This window comes from Corvus hawaiiensis, chromosome 8 (genome assembly GCF_020740725.1).
Source record: "Corvus hawaiiensis isolate bCorHaw1 chromosome 8, bCorHaw1.pri.cur, whole genome shotgun sequence".
In the NCBI taxonomy this organism is placed as follows: Eukaryota; Metazoa; Chordata; class Aves; order Passeriformes; family Corvidae; genus Corvus; species Corvus hawaiiensis.
Genome location: NC_063220.1, coordinates 5,490,631 through 5,510,536, shown reverse-complemented (window position 1 = coordinate 5,510,536; position 19,906 = coordinate 5,490,631). Strand labels below are relative to the sequence as shown.

Sequence of the window (19,906 nt, the reverse complement as noted above, 5' to 3'; positions counted from 1 at the left end):
CCTTACTGAGGAAGGGAGAACTGATTTGCTGGTGTAAGAGAGGTTCCATTTTGTTTTAACTACATGACAGATCCATAATGAGACAATTTTATTTCTTTAATTTGCTCCTGGTTTAGTTTCCTGGAGTCTTTGTACATGGAGAGAGGTTCATTCCATGGGTTTTGACACTTATGGCCACTGAGCACTGCAGCATTAACAAAACTTGCACATGAGTTTCACTTACTGTAGTCTAATTAAAACTCTACAGATACTGAGGTTTAAATCAGAGCTGACTAATCATATTTAATTTAAATGTCCTAATGGCTGTATTTTTAGTAGAACAAGGGTACATTAGCTAATCCAAGTTTTCTTCCTACAGAGAGAGGTGTGTCAAAAGTTCTTAGGGTTTGATCCAAAAAAAGCACATTAACTCACGGATTAATTCAGGCAGTTATTAATTCTGCTGAAGTCAGTGATAATATTACTTGCTTGAAATTTTGTTTGTATTGTAAGGGTTGTTATATCTTGAGCTGAATTGTACAGTGTCTTTATTTTTGCAACAGAATAAAACCATTTTAGTGGGAGTCAATTATTTCCTGAGCCTCTGATTCCTAGGGACACAACAACATTTCTGCTTTTTGCTTTTGCATTGGGTATAGCACATTCAAAGAACCCAAAGCACTTCCCTGCCTGTGTGGGAATTAATTCCACCCAGAGCAAAGTAGGACATTACTCACACCACTGGAGATAATGAAATGACTGAGTGCATTTAAACTGTAGTCAATGAGGGCAAATTTTGGCATTCATTTTGGGTTCCACCTAAAAGAATTGTCTCCTTTCCCTTCTCCCCAGAAGGAAAAAGTATCTGAACTTTAACATGGGCTCTTTTAAGGCATACAGAGAACACCAAGCAGTTTTAGGGATAATTATAAGTCAGGAAGAATTACAAAGTATTTTGAATTTTGAAATTTTTCATCTCCTCTCTGTTTTGCCGAATCAGCACCTTTGAGGAGTTAAAAAATGTTGACAAATCACGAAAACTCTGAAGTTTCTTGCTCAAGGCAGTCCTTTTCTTGTAACGACTCAATGAATGGGAAACTGGAATAAAGTTTGGGAAAATGTTAATGTGCAAAAATACATTTAAAGTTTGATGCTGTATCTAGTTTTCAAACCATCCTTAGATTCAACAGCCTCTCTCCCACGATACTAGTACAGGGTTGCTTTTGAAAGAGGTAATCTTTGGGTAGCTGTCTTTACAAGGTACATACATATTTATGGCACCTCATTAAGCCGATTTGTGATGTATTGCTTCAATACCCACCGCATTTTATGACTAACTTTTAAATTCCTTGCCAAAAAAATATTTTTAAGTGGAGCTCTGATATTTTTTTCCCCTTACAATCAGTAGAAAACAGCAGCAGGAACAAGCCTAGCCTACATTACAATGGCTAGGACTCTTAAACCCTAACTCATGTCTTGTTTCTGACTGCACTGTACAGAAAGGCTTTAATCATTTGGAATCGTGGCACAGCTGAAGTTTAGACAGAAAAATAGGTAAAGAATCACTGTTAAATGTACAGAAGAAGGAAAGTATGAAAACCAATTTTCTTGTATGAGCTCTGAGCTGTATCTGTGGCTCCAGACCTCTCAATAATAAGGTTATAAATCCGTGTGAATACGGAGCTTGTTAAAAGGAGTGTGCTGTCCTGCAGCTCTGCTCACTCCTTGTACTTCCAGGCAACTGCTGCTCTTTGTTTCTTCTCCATGAAGACATCCCAGAAATATCCAGGCAAAAGTTGATATTTTAAAATATCTTTTAGCTGTCCCTAAACATAGAAGGGGATATAGCTGCCATAATTTCTCTTATCTATCATAAAATGTTGACTATATTAATGAGATTAATTAGTCGTTTAGAGACTAAACAGATTAATCAAATGTTATCTTTTAATTTTCTGTGTGCTAATGAATATTTTATGTGATAGTTTTGTTTAAAGTGATATTAACAGCTCTCACACTTCAGGCATTATTTCAGTAATTCAGTTCTCTATCACATTATGAATGGCTTTTAATCAACTTGTTTCACAGGGAGCCTTTTTCTTCCCTATCTGCTAAATCAAATCCAGGCAGGCCTTTATACCAGACACCAAGAACTATTCAGGGGCTCTATCCACAGTTTTGTTTTGATAAATTCAGTTTTATTTAGAGGGGCATCTACATTCATTCAATTCTGAATCCCTGACTGCAGGGGCCACAGACTCCTGCCCTGTTTGCTCAAATGAGCTTTGTTAGATTCTTGTTTTGAAAATGTCTCTCTTCAAAACATATGTAGCTCTGAATTAAAGTTGCATTCAGGCATATCAGGTATTCAGGAATATATCACTGAGAACACAGATGTGTTAACCTTCCAATAAATCAACTGGAACTGCACTGAGTTTGTGGAATGTGAATAACCTCTGAAATATTTAGACTACCTTCTAAAAACACAGGAAAAAAATGTCTGTGAAGGGAGAGTGTAAAGGCTTCTGTTCATTTTCTCGTGAGAGGTAATAAATTCCAGAGCTGCCCGTCCTTTTACACTGAGAGAATTCTAGAGACTTAATCTACAAATGACTGTATCTTACCCAGTCAGCCCATTCCCAGCAATGCACAACCCTCATTACCTGAGGCCTTCCACTGAGTATTTATTATGATTACAGCACATTTACAAAACAGCTTAATTACTTGTTTGACAAATATATAAAATATTAAAGGGAATGCTTGCTGTTCTCCAAATGTCAGCAGATTCTCCCCTCATGTTCCCCAAAGCCAGGAGTGCTGATGAAGGTATTTCATTACTCAGTGTAGCAGGGTGGCAGGAGCCCCTCCAGCACCTTGACCTGGCATGGGTCACAAATGGATCTGATACTCCTTCGCTCCACACACAAGGAGTAAAACTCCCACTCAAACCTGGGGAGAAATCCTCGATTTTTAGTGGTTAGAGAGTGGTTCTTAGCATAGCACAGTGCCGTCTGACACAGAACTAAAACTGTTTATTTAGAAGAATATAATTTCCTGTCAGCCTTTCATAGGCAGATGGATGACTTTTTAATTCTCTCAGTTTCAAGATTCTTTTAAACTACAAATGTCTGCAATAGGTGAAAATCTAGTGAGGATGGTGAACTGTTTCACCTTGAAGCTGTTCATGCAGATTCTTCACTCTTCTCTCAAAACCCTACACAGAAAACCTGCAGCTACTGCTACTGATAGATTCACGACCATACCTTTGCAAAAGTACTCGAGTAATTACCATTATCCCACTCTAGTGCTCTTGGCATTAAATTCAAATATATTAACATCAGGATAAAACCATGATATAGATTTTTTTCAAGAACAGGAGAGTAAGGACAGTTCCAGGGGAAATAATGATGAGTTCTAGCCACAGGCAAGAAGCCTTGAGGGACTGAAGAGAGTATTCACATTATTTTTGTTGCTTCCATCCTAGTGTTTTACTCAGTGTCCTTTGTCATATTTTGCTTTTACTGAATTGTTTTCTGTGATGAACATAAATTTTTTCCAGCATACGTGGTTGTGAACACTTAAGGAATTTTTTCTGTATACTTTACTCATTAAGGTGTGCAAAGAGGCCTTTGCTTTATGAAGCGTATTTCTTAAAACACATCTTGGAGGTATGAGAGAAGGTCTTCCTCTAGCTCCTATGAAAAAGGGTCTACACCACATTCTTATATTCCAGGAAAGTGCTCTCAGGGGGCTATAGGTAATCATTGCAGAGAACTTTGAAATAGCTGCAGGGGTTTGTAATATTAATGAAGTACTCGCTGATTTGGAATGAAATGGAGATATCCACAATTAAGTCTGCAGCCTATAGGTTGGAGTGTTCTCAGGGCAAAAGATTTGAGTCTGGGATGCATCTCAAAGAAACAAGGAATATTGAATCAGGTATGGAGTGGAATAGCTCTAGCAGAAAAATAAAATAGGATATACCTAACTTACTCTTTTCTTTAACCCACAATTTCCTGGTGTCAGAGAGTTTGGGTCAGATGAGGTAGAGGAGACAACATAAGTGAAATGAGACTACTTATTTATTGCTGAAGCTGTTGCAAAGAGTCTTTGCAAATCCTAGTAGGTGCTTCCTGCACAGTGCATTTATTCTACACCAACAGCCACCAAAACTCAGAGCTGCTTGTGGAGCTGCATTTCGTACAAAGCCTGGAGTCAGTAATTTAAGAAGCTACTATTTCTTGTATAGGTGGTATTAATCTGAAAAATATACCTCAAGGCAGAATGTAATATTGTTTTCAGTCCAGTTTCTGATGCTTGAAGATTTGCCATTACAGAAAGTAGCACAAAGGGAGAAAAATAAATGCCAATTTTGATGACTGCTTCAAGAAAAATGTGACGACTGACCAACCCCTGCCTCCTTCCTCATTTTTAGCAGTGCACAGGTTGTACAGATCTAGAGAGCAAAGACAATTCTTTTAAAAATAGAAAAATTGTCAATGATCTAATCTGTGTCATGGCAAGTGGACACTTGAGGGATGCCAGGCTGAAGTATTTCTCAGGACTGTCACAGCACTGACCAAGAGGATTCTCCATCAGCCCAGGAGAAGGAAGATCAGAAGGTTAAATTTTCTTTCCCTTGAGATTTTTCTTATCCCATTTCTGTAGTTTGGAGTCCTCTAGGCAGCAATGAACTCTTTCTTACAGCAAAGAGGTTTTACTGCTAATGCTTGTCATCTCCTCATGCAGCTCTATAGATTTCAGGAATTCATGACCTGGCACAGTCTTCTAAGTTGAATTTACTCTTCAGTGGGGAATAGATTCCTATTCCAAGGGGTTATCTTCAAAGGGAAGACTGGAAATTAGTGCCAGTTGAATAAAAATACCTCAGTCTCCCTCATATACCACAAAATTAGCCAGTTAGTCATTAGCTCTTCCAAACGTTATTAGAAAATTCATACATCACCAATATAATCAAGTACATACTGTCCTTGTGATGGATGCTGTGGAGTTAAGCAGTGCTATTAAAAGTGGATGAATCTGTATGGATTGTTCTGTGCTAGCAATAATATCACAAAGTTCAAAAAAACCAAATCCAGCCTGGAATTCATACACCTTTGAATGCACTGCCTCACACCTTTTCCTACTTAAAATTACTGGACACACAGTGAGTAGTTCCCAAGTTTATCTTTCAGCAGTTTAAAAACATGTCAGATAATGAGACACGGCTCAGGTTCAAACCAGTCCCAGAACAAGAGGCATCTAGGAGCTGTTTTAGAAAACAGAGTTAGAAACATAATTACAAGGCAGGATAATGAACAGAACCTCTTCAATTTCCCTGTGGCCCTTGCTAAGAAATTAAATCAAGTTTGTAGTGGATAAGCATGACTGCACTGTTAGAAATGGGGGAAAGATTGAAGTGCTATCCTCTAAACAATATATACATAATGAACAGAAGATAAAAAAGAAAGCCATTGTAATGAAAAGAAATGAGAATTTTAATGGATTGTATAAGACCCAACAGTTAGAATTGGTACTAGAAAGATCCAGCCCACAGTTTATTTGGAATGAGTAACTGAAATTTTGGAACTTGTGTGGGAATAGGTTTCTCTGATATTTAAAGAGTAGTAATGTTGAAGCTGTTTCTTGAGCCAGCACCTGCCAGGAGAGGAAGACAAGATGTCTCTATGGATACATTGGAGATGAAATACAAAACTTGTCAGAACCAAAATAAATCCTTCCATTGGTGTCATCAGGCTCTGCATGAAGCTTTATCAAAACAGGTCCCCTCTGATTCTGGGATCAATGTCATGAGAAATCTCACCTTGGTTTTCTGGAAGACAGAGGAGGAGGCAAGCCAAGGGTAGCTGGTAGAATAGCAATAAAAGGTTTTGCACAGCTGGGAGAGCAGCAGTGACTCCAAATGCTGAGCACCACCAACCTTCATGTGTCTTGGTTTTGATGGGGAATTGATCATCTACATTTCCTGTTATTCCTTCTGATATCTAACTGGGTAACTGTGACCTCTAAAGTTATAAACATGAGAATGGAAAACAGTGGCAGAATTCTTCTGTCTGCTTCTGAAATTTAGATTCATGGAAAATACAGGTGTTTCTATCAATGCTTATTCCCTGTTTTCTATGAAAAAATACAAAGCAACATACAGATGTTTGAACAAAAAAGCAGAATATAAGTCTTGTGGATATTTTAAAAACATAATTTCAGGTCCCAGTACTTGGTTTTTCTGCAATCTCAGTGTGTTTCTATGTTCTGTTTTGTTTAATTTAATCACTTTATTTTCTGAATACAATGATTGTCAGCACTGAGGATCCCTCTGTTTCTGGAGTAAAAGGAGAAACCAGCAATCAGATTGTGGAACTTTTCCAAACATGCCTAGAGGGCTCTCTTTAAAAGAGCATGAATCTTCAGCAAACAACTTCTTGTCGTATTAAATGTTGCTACAGACACGTGCTGCACAAAATCAGAGAGAAGAAATGTCATACTTGTAAGAGATATCTTTTTTTAGCAGACTGGGTCCCTATTTATATTATGGGCTGTAGAAAATCCACAGACTTCGATACTAAAGACATTTTCCTCTTACATCCTTTACTTAATTTAGTAATCTTAAAGTAAAGTACCTTTTTCCTCCGAGGCATTTACAACCTTTTTATAATGACATTGGAAAAAGTAACTCTCTTTTTTTCTCCCTTGTGGGCAATTATTTATTTATTTGTTTATTTTTTTCTGAAAGCTTGAAGTTTTCTCTCTTTAGCTACTGTTCAATTCCCGCTTTGGAATGTGTTCCCTGTCTTCAGTAACAGGCTTATGAAAATCAATATTCCAGCATTTATCACAAGTTACAGAAGAAAAGCTCTTAATCAAAGACATTTAGGCATGCTTGTGAAGGTTACCCAGCACATTATGATAGATGACCCTTCACAGATTCCACAGCTCACCTATTTTAGCCGTCTCACATGGCGATAAGCCTGCCCATCTTATAAAGATATGAATGACTGAGCCTGCTCCATTGCAGTTAATATCTCCCTGAGAGAAGGGTCTGTTGGGGAAAAATGATACACTTATGAACTCTCTGAAACAATAAAATTGATCCATTTTTGAGCCAGCTTTTCCTGCAGAGCTAATTCCCAAGCAATTTATTTTTGCTGATTAAATCTGCTGTCTGCAAGGGGGAGCTGGCAGGTCTGTGCAGGACAGCACAATCAGCTGCATTTGCAGATGGAGCACAGAGTCTCTGTAGAACCTGATGGATTTCCATTAATGAGTTAATGGTACAAGTGTTTCTGTTCACTTACAGGATGCAGCCTTTCCTAATCACAGGAACATGGCAATCAGTGAAAGTCTGATTGTACTGGTGTTACTGGTTCAGCTGGGGAGGGGGGGGGGGATATCACTCTTTCTTGGATGAAAGGAGAAAGTTTCTACCGTGAAAAGCAAATTACAAAGGCTCAGAGTGACTCTGAAGCTAACACTTGCCCAGTGCTCTGCAGCCAACTCAGTTGGAGTCTGTAAGTTAAAACTAAACTTCTTCAGGGTCACTGAGGAGAAAAGGCAGCTGAAAGAAAGAGCTGCAGCAATATCCGTGTGTGGAAATACTGTACCTGCAGTTGAAACACCACTTCTGGAATGATTTCTGAATCTGATCACAAAAGGGTGGACAGATCCTTTTGGACAAGAAGAAAAGGCACAGGCACAAAAGTGGGAATCACTGAATAAATACTGGGCAGTTGAGAAAGATTGAGGGAGTGCAAGTCCCTCAGCTGACAGTGTTTGTACGTGCAGTGATTCCTTGGACACATGGCCTGTGCTTTGACCCATCCTCAGTGCCCTTGGTGGAGTACATTTTTAGGTGTAATGTGTATTTAAGGAGCTGCTTCACAAGCAACCATCTCATCTTTGCAGGGTAGAAACATCAAATGTTACAACATTTAAATGCTATTTAAGGAGCCCCGTTTGCTTCTAGATCCCCTTTCTCGGGAAAATGTATTTCTGTAGGGAAGCATAATCAGTTTTCTCATCAAGGCTGGATTCAGGAATCCCAGAAAGGCACTGGGAGATGGGAGCTGAGGTCACTCACACACGCCTGTGACAACTCAGTCCCAGGCTCTCTACAGCACAAGAGCAGGCAATGAGACTTCACCAAACCTGTACTCAGAGTTTTGCAAAATTAAGGAAATAATATGAGGTATTTCTGTCCCAGATTTTTTGGCCTTGATTTGAATTCAAGAGAGGACTCAGGATGACGCCCCCTGAATTTACAAGCTGTTCCTCAGTTTCTTCTTGCTAGGCTAACAAAGTGCTATAGAACGAAAACTGAAAGCTAAAATATCCCTCAGCCCATATGCCTAATTTTTACACTGAAGATTTATGTGTGAGCTTAACTTCATAATTATCCTGTTTAAGGGCATTGCTGGGTTTCTAAATTAAGACTGATGGCATAGATGAGCAAGTAAAGGTCATTCCTTGATGCATTAGTTCTTTGTTGATGAACAATTTAACACAAAACCACTTTGTGTTTAGCACAAAACCTTTCTCATGAAAATCACGTCCCACTGCCTGTCTTTATAAATATTAATTCACAAAATGCACGTGCTTTGTGTGGGTCCTGACAGCCTCTGTAGTGGTACTGACAAGCCAGTCAAAAAGAGAGAAATACAAAAGAACAAGTGGTAAAGTTTACCCCAAGGCGTCAAAGGGCATTAGGACACGTATTTAAATATAGGATTCTACTGAGTTCCAGAGGGTAAGGATCAATTTAAAGACAATTAGATGAAAATAGAACAGTCAGTAGTATAATCAGATCTTAAAATTCACACTGTAGGTGGGAATCCTTCTAAAAGGGCCTGGGATAAGAGAAAACTGCAGATAAAAAAAATTAGAGTCATCAGATCAAAACTGACAAACAAAATCCCCTCAAACCTAAAAATCAAATTATGGTTAGACAGTTTCTGAAGAAAAGCAGGGACTGCATGCAGAGTCTTTGAAATGAGAGAGTAGAACTGGAAAAGGGATGCAGCAAGAGGCATTGCTGGATTGATGAAAACTGAGGTTGGAAGAAGGCATGTATTTGACAGCAGGAAATCAAGAGGGGTTTTTGAATATCTGGTCTCTTCTGTGAGGAGCTAAGTCAAAACCTTCCAACCAAATCAATAAATACTGAACCAGATGGGACCCAAAGGGGCAAAGGTACTTGGAAAGAAGAACTGCAGAGCTGAAGGAATTGCCAGGGAAGTCTGAGGAAATAACTGAGCTGATAAACAGAACCAGCTTTGCTTTCAGGTATAGGACACAATTCCTGGCCAAGCTGGGGATCCTGCAGACAGGAAGTCAAAGATTGCCAGTGGACAGAAAGTCACAAATCCTGCTGGTGAAGGATCATCCTGAAGAAATTCTGAGCCTTGTTAAAGTATTGTCTTGGAGGGAAACTATTCCCCTAATTCCCATTAAAAAACCCCCCAAAATTGGCATTTATACTGCTAGCACCATGCTGAAAAGCTGATGTGCTTATCAGTATACTGGCCCCTTCTTTCCTAGCTGCTTTGTTTATTTATTACCCTCTTTATATGTAGACCTGAAACTGAATATGATGGGAAGGGGCAGAGGTTTGTCTTCCTCTTCACAGGAATATAATACATCACTGTCCACTGGAGTCCAGCACACTTGATCTTGAATTACAGCCACTCAGTCCAAGCAGCAAGTAACTCGAATGAGCCATCTTTAGTGAGATACTCTGCAGGAATGCTTTCTGATCAACGAATCAATATGATTATGCAGAATGTCTTATTTTTTAAAATACCCCTGTGCTCACACATCTCACAACTTTGACATAACACCTTACTGACACACTTTGCTTACTTATACATTCTACCTACTTTTACATTTTACTACTCTACTTTTACATTTTACAACTTTTGCATAAGACAGTACATATACATTTTGCAACTGCTGTGCTTGAGATCTCACATTGTTTGATTGGTTTCTCTATTTTGTCCATGAGCTCCACACACACTTTTCTGATAATATGATTGGGTTTAATCCAGTGCAGCACAGTCCTTTTTTATCTATTCCTTGCTGTCTTGGTATTTAGTCTTTCAGCTTCTTCTTTCCCAATTTAGCAGAGTTTACCTTTCAGTCCTTGATGAATTCCTGAGGGCTCTGAGAGGTGGGACTCCTGATCCAGGCAAGCAGTGTCGAGATGATGGCAGCAGCAAAACCCCTCCAGTGATCAGCAGCCAAGTTAGTTCAGGAAATACAAACAACAAGCCAGCAAAGGACAGAGAGCAGATCTAAGCCTGCCCCACCTTTCTCCTCAAACCTTCAGACTGGAGCTTAAAACCCCTCTTGGGGCTGAAGTGCTGTAGCTGAAGGTGGAAAAGCCAGGTGAAGCAGGTGAGTGTAATTCCAGCCTGTTTCCACTCTGAGGGCTCTGCTAAGAATAGCTAAAGATAGTTTGGCTGGGGCACACTATCAAGGTTCAATACAACAATACTCCTTGTATGAAAAGCTAACTTACTGTACATCACAGAGATTGTAGCACCTCTTGACTTGCTGTCTTTTCTTAGGTGCTTTGCTTTTACACTGCAAAATCCAGACATACAAATCTGATTTCAGGGAGATCTGCCTGCCCTGCTTAGCTTCTATGAAGTCCCTGACTCTGCCAATTCTCAAAAGAATTTGCAGCTTGGAAACAGATTCTATAAAACATTTATCTTGATTCAGGGAGATCTGAAGCCACTGTACAAATGCATGTTACAAGAAAATCTTTGCAGATCTGGATCATTAATTTGAAGAAAAGAAAAATTCTATCAGAAGGGATTTTTCAAAATAGGAGCAGTCAAATACTGGTAAAATTGTCAGAGGTCATGCATTTCAAGGATCTGGTTACCTCTAAACATAATGCTGGAGTTCTTCGTATGTCTGTTAGAACAGTGCAATGTGTTCTCAACTGAAGGAATCAAAAGGGGTTTATTTGATTGACCTTTAAAAAATATTTTCTGTTGGTTCTGTACACATTGCTGTGTGGCAATACAGAAAAGCTATAGCCATATTTGTTGGATTATGCTTTCAATTGGACCTCAATAATAAATCTTGTCCTTTCTGATTTTCGGTCTCATTTATTGCTTTGTGCACTTTGATAACAGCAGACTAAATCTACATTCTATATTAATTTATACATACGTATAAGGCCTTGAATACATCTTTATTTAACTCTGCAGTTTGTTAATAAAAAAAAATTCCAGTTACTTTATTTGTCTTAAATTGTGGTTCTACTCTTGTGTGTTGTTACCCCCATACGCAGAATTTAGAATACTCTCCTGGAATTTGACCAGTGAATTTCGGTTATGGGATTAACTTTCAGTATTATTCTAAAGCCCTGTTTGTATCTCATTGACAAAATGATGGTGTTACTGAGGGCTAAGCTGGCTACATACACTTACATATTTTTATTTGAGCAACAGCAAAGTGGACCAGTCTAGAATGCCACGGTATTGAATTTATTTAATTGTTTTTAGGTTCACCATTACACCCCAGAATCAAGTGTCTAAATTAATCAATTTATAGTTTAGCTACTGAAAAATAAAGACACAACAACTCAAAACAGATAAAACCCAAGCTAGCTTGTTATTAAAACCAGGGTCCCATGTATTTTGTGCTTACAATACCAAAGAATGCTTGTTTTAAACATTTTGTTCAATAGCACAAAAGTGATATTTCAAAGCTGTTCTCAGACTACAGAAATCTTGAGCATGCTGCAGCAACTGTTGTATTTTACTTTGTCCACAGCAAAGTTAAGTCTGGGAAGCAAAGATTTTCTTTGAAATGTTGTTTGTGTTTTTCACTGCACTTCAGGAAATTATATTGGTCCTTGTATTTGTTTATTTTGATTGTCCCACAGGGAGTTTACACAGCTGTTGCACAAACAAAATCAGCTAAAATGTCCATCAAACACTACCTCTTTTCATAACATTTTTTAACAGCAATCAAGCTACATAAAAATTTAAATACTTCCCAAATTTGAATATGCAGCTGTAAGTTTTATGCCTGTCTCTGATGTGAGGTGATCCAGGGCAGAATATATTACCACTCCTTTAATGAAAGATGTAATGATTTAATCTCTGTGTTAAAATCTCTTTTTCTTTAGAAATTATTTACTTGACATTTTCTGTGGCCACAAGATTGCTATGCACAATGTTTCAAGGCTTTACTACTCACAATAAAGGCATTTTTGAGACTATCAGGGTGCAGTTTTGTAACTGGATTCATCGTCTCAAGGGGTTTTTTTGCTTGACCTTGTCCAGCTGCGAGTTCTTCCTGCTTCTTTGAGCAAGCATTAGTATTCATGCAGTTCTGCATGAATCATCAAACCAGAAATGTAACCTCCAAAAATTAAATGGTTTGATTTCATTGGGATAGTGAAACAACTGAAAGTATCCCGTGGGCCACAGAATACCAGCAATAACTTCAGGGTAATTGTGTGGAAGCAGGATCAAGAGGAAGGATGGGATGGTCCCTTTTGCTAACAGAGTCAGCTTGGATTGGCTTCTTCTTGTCTTCTGAGATGGTTTTTGAGCCTTTGCATGTTGGTTGCTTTAAAAATGTGGACTCGTGGCTCACGGATCTGTGGTGGTCACATCATGGGGTCTTCTTTGGACCTGAGTATGAGAGAGCAATTTAGAAGATTTTCTAGGCTGTGCACAATCTTGAAAACAGAGGTTATGATGTTATTTGAAGGGAAAAGTCTAATCCAAAAGTATTTTCACATATGACAACTTCTTCCCTGCTCTGCTGTACCAGCACACATGGTTCTAAACGTGTTTATCCAAACCTACATCATTTATTCCCTTAGCACAATTCCTCTCCTGGGATCCTTGCCACATGTTGAAGCTCAGAGTGATGCTGGTTTTCCTGAGAGGATTGTGTCTCCACAAAGAGCCAAAAAGGCTGCACTGGGGAGCTGTCACATGGTCCTGCTTCCAGAGCTGTGTATGACAAAGCAAAAAGCTTTAATGTTGCTGTTAGCAAACGTGCAATCAGCCTTATCATCTACTGACATCCCCTCAATCCCTCTTCACCACTTCTTTTTCCCATCCTCAGCTACCCATCACTACAACAGCATTTGCTGCACGCCAAAAAAAGAATTTAGACTCACTGGCATGGTTTCTCTGACTAATTTTCCATTTCTTTTTACCTTTCAAATGTAAATTATCCAAATGCACTTCCCCCCCCTGCCCCCCAATGTTCTCTGTCTAAAACTTTAGGGATGTTTAAAATCCTGGTGGATGATTAAAAATAAAATGACTCCTGCTAGGGTGGATTCCATGGATCTAATCCAAAGTAACAGAAAAAAAAAAAGTGAGTTAATGTTTGGATTTGTGGAAACAGTATTTAGTTGATGATAATGTGGTTTCTGTAGTGTAATTTTGCATGCAAAGAGCAATGAGTCAAGTTACAAAAAAGAAGTTTGAAAAATAATGAAACTTTGCCTCAACATATATTATTAATTCTGTAGATATTAATACTTGTTTTCAACAATTCATAACCTGTGTTCATTTTTGTGGGATCCCAGGGTTTTCTGAGAGAGTTTCACTCCCTGGCAAGGGAGGGATGAACGGAACAGAAGCTCACATGTGGAAAATTATCAATTTTTGCATCGTTGCAGATCTGAGCTGCTACTGGGGAAGCCAATATGTGAGGAGCAGGAAAAAAAACCATTTGGAGCCTTTAGACAGTTCAGTATGTAATTCTGGTAATATTATAGAGTCTTTTAGCTCCAGTTTCTGTACTGATTCATCAGAGCTAAGAGATTGTAGTTAGTTATGAGTGTACTACATCTGTTTTTCTTCAGAGCTATATCCTTCATTGCATTTCTACACAACATATTCCTGTCTTTTGTAAGACAAGCTGTTGTTTTCTGCATGAAAAGTTTGTCAGAGTGAGCGAGGGTGGTTTGTAGATCAGGCAGGCCTGAGCACCAAGGAGTTCCCAGGGGCTGGGGCTGACTGCAGCAGGGTTTGGGATCTCTCCCAGTGGGAAGGGACATTCCTCCACTGGGCTGGAGCTGGCCCTGAGCGTCCCCCTCAGAGGGGATATGCTCAGGATTCTCCCACGTTTCACAAAATTTCCTCTTTTAATTAGAACTCAAATACTGAGAATTAAGCTTCAGGAATTTATATTCCATGATCCAAATAACTTTCTTTTCTCTTGCCTCCCTATCCCTCACCATGCTGGATCATTCCACTCTGGCGCAGAGGCTATAACCCCCACTTGTGAGAACAGGTGCCTGTGGTGAAAATACAAAAGAATCCAAGCCTCTGTGTTAAAAAATTTTGTTATTTTTAAACCAGTGGCATAATTTATGAGTAGCTGTGGGGCAGGAGGGTGAATTTTAGCGTTACTCTCATGAAAGATGGATATGCTTCATCATACCCATTCATCTTTTTGAACATTGGCTCGTTTTACACTTTTACTTTGATGCTGTCAGGACTAAGGGGAAAATTTTATTCTGGAAAAGCAGAATCAAAGGGAATTAGGTAACTCTTAGGCATTGCCAGGTTGGAATGAAGGGCTTTTCAAGGACCATCAACATATGAATAGGATTACCTTGGATGCACTGGTGACCAGACATATTTTTAGCCTTTGGCAGGCGAGAATGGAACCTCTGAAAACAGCATGACTGCCACTCAGAGTGTAAGAATTACTTTACAGAACATTAGAGAGGGGGAGTTGAAACTTTTGGAGAAAGGGACAAGGAGATGGGCAGTGTCATATATTTAATTTTGGGTTTTTTCCCTCCTGATATAAGGATCATAAAATAACACCTTCCAAATGAATAATAGATAAGAGTCTGCCTGGTGCCACTGCACATTTATGTTGCATTGATTTTGAAAGGAAAAGGCTCATTTGGGTCAAGCTGGGGGTCCTGGTGAGAAACGGGGGCTGTGAACTGAGCAACAAGTTATGAGAAGCAGTGACTGCCTAAAATCTGAACTTGAATGCTGTCCCTGCCAGGGGAGAGATTGGCTGATGTTAAAAATGGCAATCTTCAAAAGGAATTTTAGCTCTCTTTTGGAATTCTATCTCCTTTTGCAGCAACATTTAATTATTCCCAGTGATTTGTGAACTAAGCTCTGTGTGCTTAAAATGTTTGGGATCTGCTAAAATCTGTGACAAAGCAGAATTCTCTAGGCTTGACTGCATCCTCTGTCAAGAGGTGGTTAGTTAGCTTTAAGTACCTCTTCTAAGTGCAGTGTCACTCTTAGTGCCAAGTTCATGAGCCTAGGTGGCATAAAATAGACATGTAAGTTGGTGATTGAATAAAATCCATGCATATTTTTAAATATGTTTCACAGAGGATTTATTTTTAAGCCTGACTAATGAATGTTGTCAGACTAGCTTAAAACAAAGCAAAAGTGAAATAATAATAAAAGTAAAAAAGACAAAATTAGAAAGTGTTTTAATCTTCACGGGGAAATAAGGTCTTAAAATATTTTAATTAACTTCTGTTCCTCTGCCTTTATTTTTGTAGTCCTGAACAGCATTACACTCAACTATATCTCCACATATGGACACCTCATAAAGAGATTTATCCCATCATAAAATCTAAATAGACAGCATGGGCTCCTCTCTGAAGTTGCTGCTCTTCTACACTGACTGTAAAGGGAGTGTAAATGACTATCTGAAATTATACAACATATGAAAGGCCAAATTGGCTGAAACGAATGCTGTGTTGAATTCAGATTCTTGAATAAATGTTCAGACCTAGGGTTTGTTTAAGATCCCAATTTCTAGGAAAGTCAACTGGACTAAATGAAAAATGCATTTCAGAAAGCTTCTTTTTATACCTGACATAATACATTAGTTCTTCCCTATTTCTTCTCTGACCTGCCAATATAAACATAAAATTTCTGGACTAGGACTGTTCCTATTTATAACACCGTATAAGACATAGCCACTGATTTAATTTTTATTCTCTAAGAGCTATTTGTAATAGGATTTGTAAATAGCGATAAATAGAGTGCATGGCAGATTTTCATGTTGTATTTATTAGCTTATTAACTGCTGTACGATCTCCGATCTGCTACAGTATGGAAGTGCAAAAAAAACTGAATAAAGTTTTTCTCTGGACTTGTGCAATGCAGAAATGGAGTAGGTTTGGCCAAATATAATTTATAAAGTAGCAGAAGCTTCTAGGGGAAGAGACTCCACAGAATTTCCTGTGAAATCCAACTTGTAAAAGAGCATAAAAGGAACATCATTTGCTGTTAAATGTGAGCTGACTTTTCCACAAAGGTCTCTAAAATGTGTGTGGGTTAGTGCAGGAGGGGACAAAAAACGTTTTAGCAACTGTTAAAGCACTTTAGGTAGGTTGCTTTGTTTACTGGTGCATTTTCAAGCATGTTAAAGGTTGGAAACACTGAGGAGAAAACGCCTACGTAATTTTTCTCCTCTCCTTTCTCTGAGTCCCATGAATGTGAAATGAAAGCATTCTTCAGTGAATTAGAAAAATTTATTCCTATTTGAAAAACCAAAGGCCTGTTTTTAGATAGTATCAACCTCTTAAAAAGCCATTCACTGACACAGATCTGAGGGGGTCTCAGTAAGGAATGAAGTTATGAATACATGCAAGAGGCTTTTCTCTGAAAACACCAACAGCCCTGAGCCGAGAGGCACTGAGCAAACACTGAAAATGTGCTTACTGTAATCTGTAGCTTCTAACAGGGCAAGGAAGAGGCATTTCCTACATTCCCTCCTGCAGCCACACTGGGAATAAATCAGCCAAGTAACATGGCTTGTTTGTGCTCCTTTCTGTAGCAGTGACTGATGTTTTATACTGCACTGATCATTAAGCAGAAGGCACCAGAGGTGGAGCTCATAAAAAGAAGTAATAGGGATGTATTTTTTTTTCTCTGTGGAACAAATCCAGATGATTTAAAAAGCCCACGTGTTGCTTGCACCTGCCACATGCAGTTTCATGACCAAGCAGAGGATGCCATTTATAATTGGCATTAGAGCTCATTAGAGCAGTATTTGCTCTCATCTTCTTTCAGGGATTTGGACCCTCAATCCCAGGGCTTTAGCTAAACCTCTCTGAAAGATTCCCTCTTGTCTCCTGAGCCTCTTCTGACCTGTCACTTTAACCTCTCTCTGCACTTGAGTGTGATTTTCCTTTTTGCAGAAGAGATAATGATGGTTGCTGTTTATGCCATTCTCAAAAAGGTGTCTGGCCATCACAGACCAAATATTCCTGGGGTTGTTTTTTGGGTTTTTTTTATAACTGGATGATCAACAAGATCTGTATAAATCCTTCAGAACTCCTTCCTCTTTTGTTACTCAGTTTTTGGTGCAGACATAATGCCTGACACTAACTGAGATGTTTGCATAAGGTTAGATGGAAAATAGGAATTAACCTGTATATAACACTGAAATATCCCATTTCCTGGTCAGCTTTTTGGCTCTTCTTCACTGGTAAAGGTGTCCTCCTTTCAGAAGTGCAGTTTGTTTGTAAGAACAAAGCACAGGAAGGCCAAATATAAATGAGGAAAAACATTTCTTTTTGACAGTCTTCAAATCATCACTCCAGCTGCCTCAGACATCTATTTCAGCATTTTTACTCTCATTTGGTCAACAGATAATTACAGGAAAAGGGCTTTAGAGAAGTAAACTGTGAACGAACAAGCTCTATTGGACTGTCCATCATCTCCCTCTCTGGTACCTCCCTGCTTTTTGTGGAAGAGTGGATGGAGTCAGCAAAGCACCAGGTCACAGCAAAAGGGTGTGAAATGGCCCAAGCCAGCTCCAGTGAGTATTTGCTGGGCAGCAATGAATTACCCTGGGCTTTGGGAACCTGAGAGCCTGAATGGATACAGAATCTTTTACTGCTCCATGCCTGAAGCTGTGCCCTCAGTACTGTGTTAGCACCAGCTCCATCAGAGAATCTCCAGATCACTCCCTTTTATCACATTTTGGTTGATGTCGCGTCTCAGAGCACAGAAACTGAGTTTTACTTAGGTGAAACTAACAGGGAGACTCACCTCATCCATAAACTGGATACTCATTTATTGATCTTTTTCTTTTAAATTAAAAACTCATCTAATGAGTGTCCTCAGAGGCATTCAGTCCAGAGAACCAGCCCAGACACATTCTAGAACAACCCCCCCAAACACACAGACAGACACCATGTGCTCAGCACCATTTCACACTCACACCCCACCCCTGGGAAGCTGTGCTCCCTATAAATCCCCGTAGGTAACACGTGCTAGAAGGGTTTGGAATATTGCTCTGTTTGCAAAACCTTCCCCCAGGCATTGCTCATGAAAAGCTCTCCAGAAGAGCAGAATGCTAAACACAGATGTTACACCGAGGTTTTGCTCTGCTGGGATCCCCTTTATTTACCACAGAACTTGTTTTTCTCTTCTCACAGGCTCCACTGATATAATCACAGCCAAAAGCACAGCACCTTAGCCCCAGGATTTTCCAATTTTGCCTGATCCTGAAATGAATAATTTGTGAGTTTCTGAGCTGTCTCCTTTTTCTTTTCTCCTCAAGAAATGCTATGAAATACAAAACCATTTCAGCACCCTATGCAGTTCCCACCCCACTTCCGTTTTTTAAGTGATTCTTACATTTTGTTGCACAGTCTTGCAGGGATAAAATGTGGCTTGTGCAACTCCATCTCCCTGTGGGACATTATTCTACTCATCCTGTGACAGCCTTCAGAGTTTTTATCACTGTGCCATGACTCAAAATCCTGCTTGTTTTGCAGGGGCAGCCTCTCTTCTGCTTTGCTGTTGGCACACAAAGGCAAAATACAGAGCAGGGGCTGGGGGATGTTGAAAAAGGGAGGAAAAGCTGAATGTTTCACTGTAATGTCCCTTGGTTAGATGTGAGATCGTTTGCTGTGCGAGCAGAGGAGCTGCCCCTACTCCCTGTGTGTATGCCAAGATCTGCCAGCTTGGGAAGAAGCTGGTAGTTCATAGAGAAATCTCTGTTTTGGCAAAGTCTATATTTTTGTGGAAAATAATTTCTTTTTTTTCTTTTTTTTCTTTTTTTTCTTTTTTTTTTTTTTCCCTGAGGAAAAAAACCTTTCTACTGCTTGGCAATGCAGGGAAAATTAAAATAGATTTCCCAGAAATTAGATTCTTTCAGTGAAGTAATTAATTAAATCTAAACCCTTCATTTTCCAGTTTTGATAGAGACACTTCAAGTTGTTATTTCAACTATTTTTTGAAACAGAGAGGAATTTTAAAACAAAGCAATTATATTTACTGAAATTATACATTGACCACATATGAATGACAACTTCTGCCTTACATTTTTTCATATCTATTAAGTAGACACATAAATTTATTAAAAATTATGTACACTCGTAAGATAAGCTCTAAAATTTCTTAGCATGTGTAAATACTTTCAAAATATGGGGATATTTATGTTCATGTTTCACAGTTCAAACTTCTGGCTGGGAAAGGTCACGCAGAACTCAAAATCACCTTGGGAGGTTCTTGGCTCCCACTTAAGGTACTTGATTTACTTTGAAGACACACAAGTTATTGGGGAAAGAGCCCAGATCTTTTGGATTTATTGCAGAATTTTAATTCTAAAGGATTTCAGTTATGGTTTGAAATAGCCCTGAATGTCATTGGTGCCTTTGTCCTGTCAGAGGCAACACAAAATACAATTTTTAAATAGCAGATATTATGGTGCTTGCTCTGGCAGTTATTTCACTACTGATATGTTGCAGGAAATAACAGTAAATGAAATAATTGCTGGCTTTCCCATATGGCATGACAAGGTTTGATTCATCGAATAGTTTGAGCCAATACTTTCATAACAAATATATATGCAAAGTAGTGTATATGATACATTCTGTAATATTCAAATTCTTTGATATATGTGCAATTCTTTTGATGACTCC

At 38.9% G+C, this 19,906-nt stretch overlaps 1 long non-coding RNA gene across 1 annotated transcript; it reads right to left on the bottom strand.

Moving 5' to 3' along the window:
• Window positions 1–637: 637 nt before the first annotated feature.
• On the bottom strand, window positions 638–10,549 carry LOC125329551. The gene is made up of 2 exons (XR_007205205.1): window positions 6,933–10,549; window positions 638–4,817 (listed from the first exon to the last, which is right to left on the bottom strand). It is a non-coding gene; the product is annotated as an uncharacterized LOC125329551 (long non-coding RNA).
• Window positions 10,550–19,906: the final 9,357 nt, after the last annotated feature.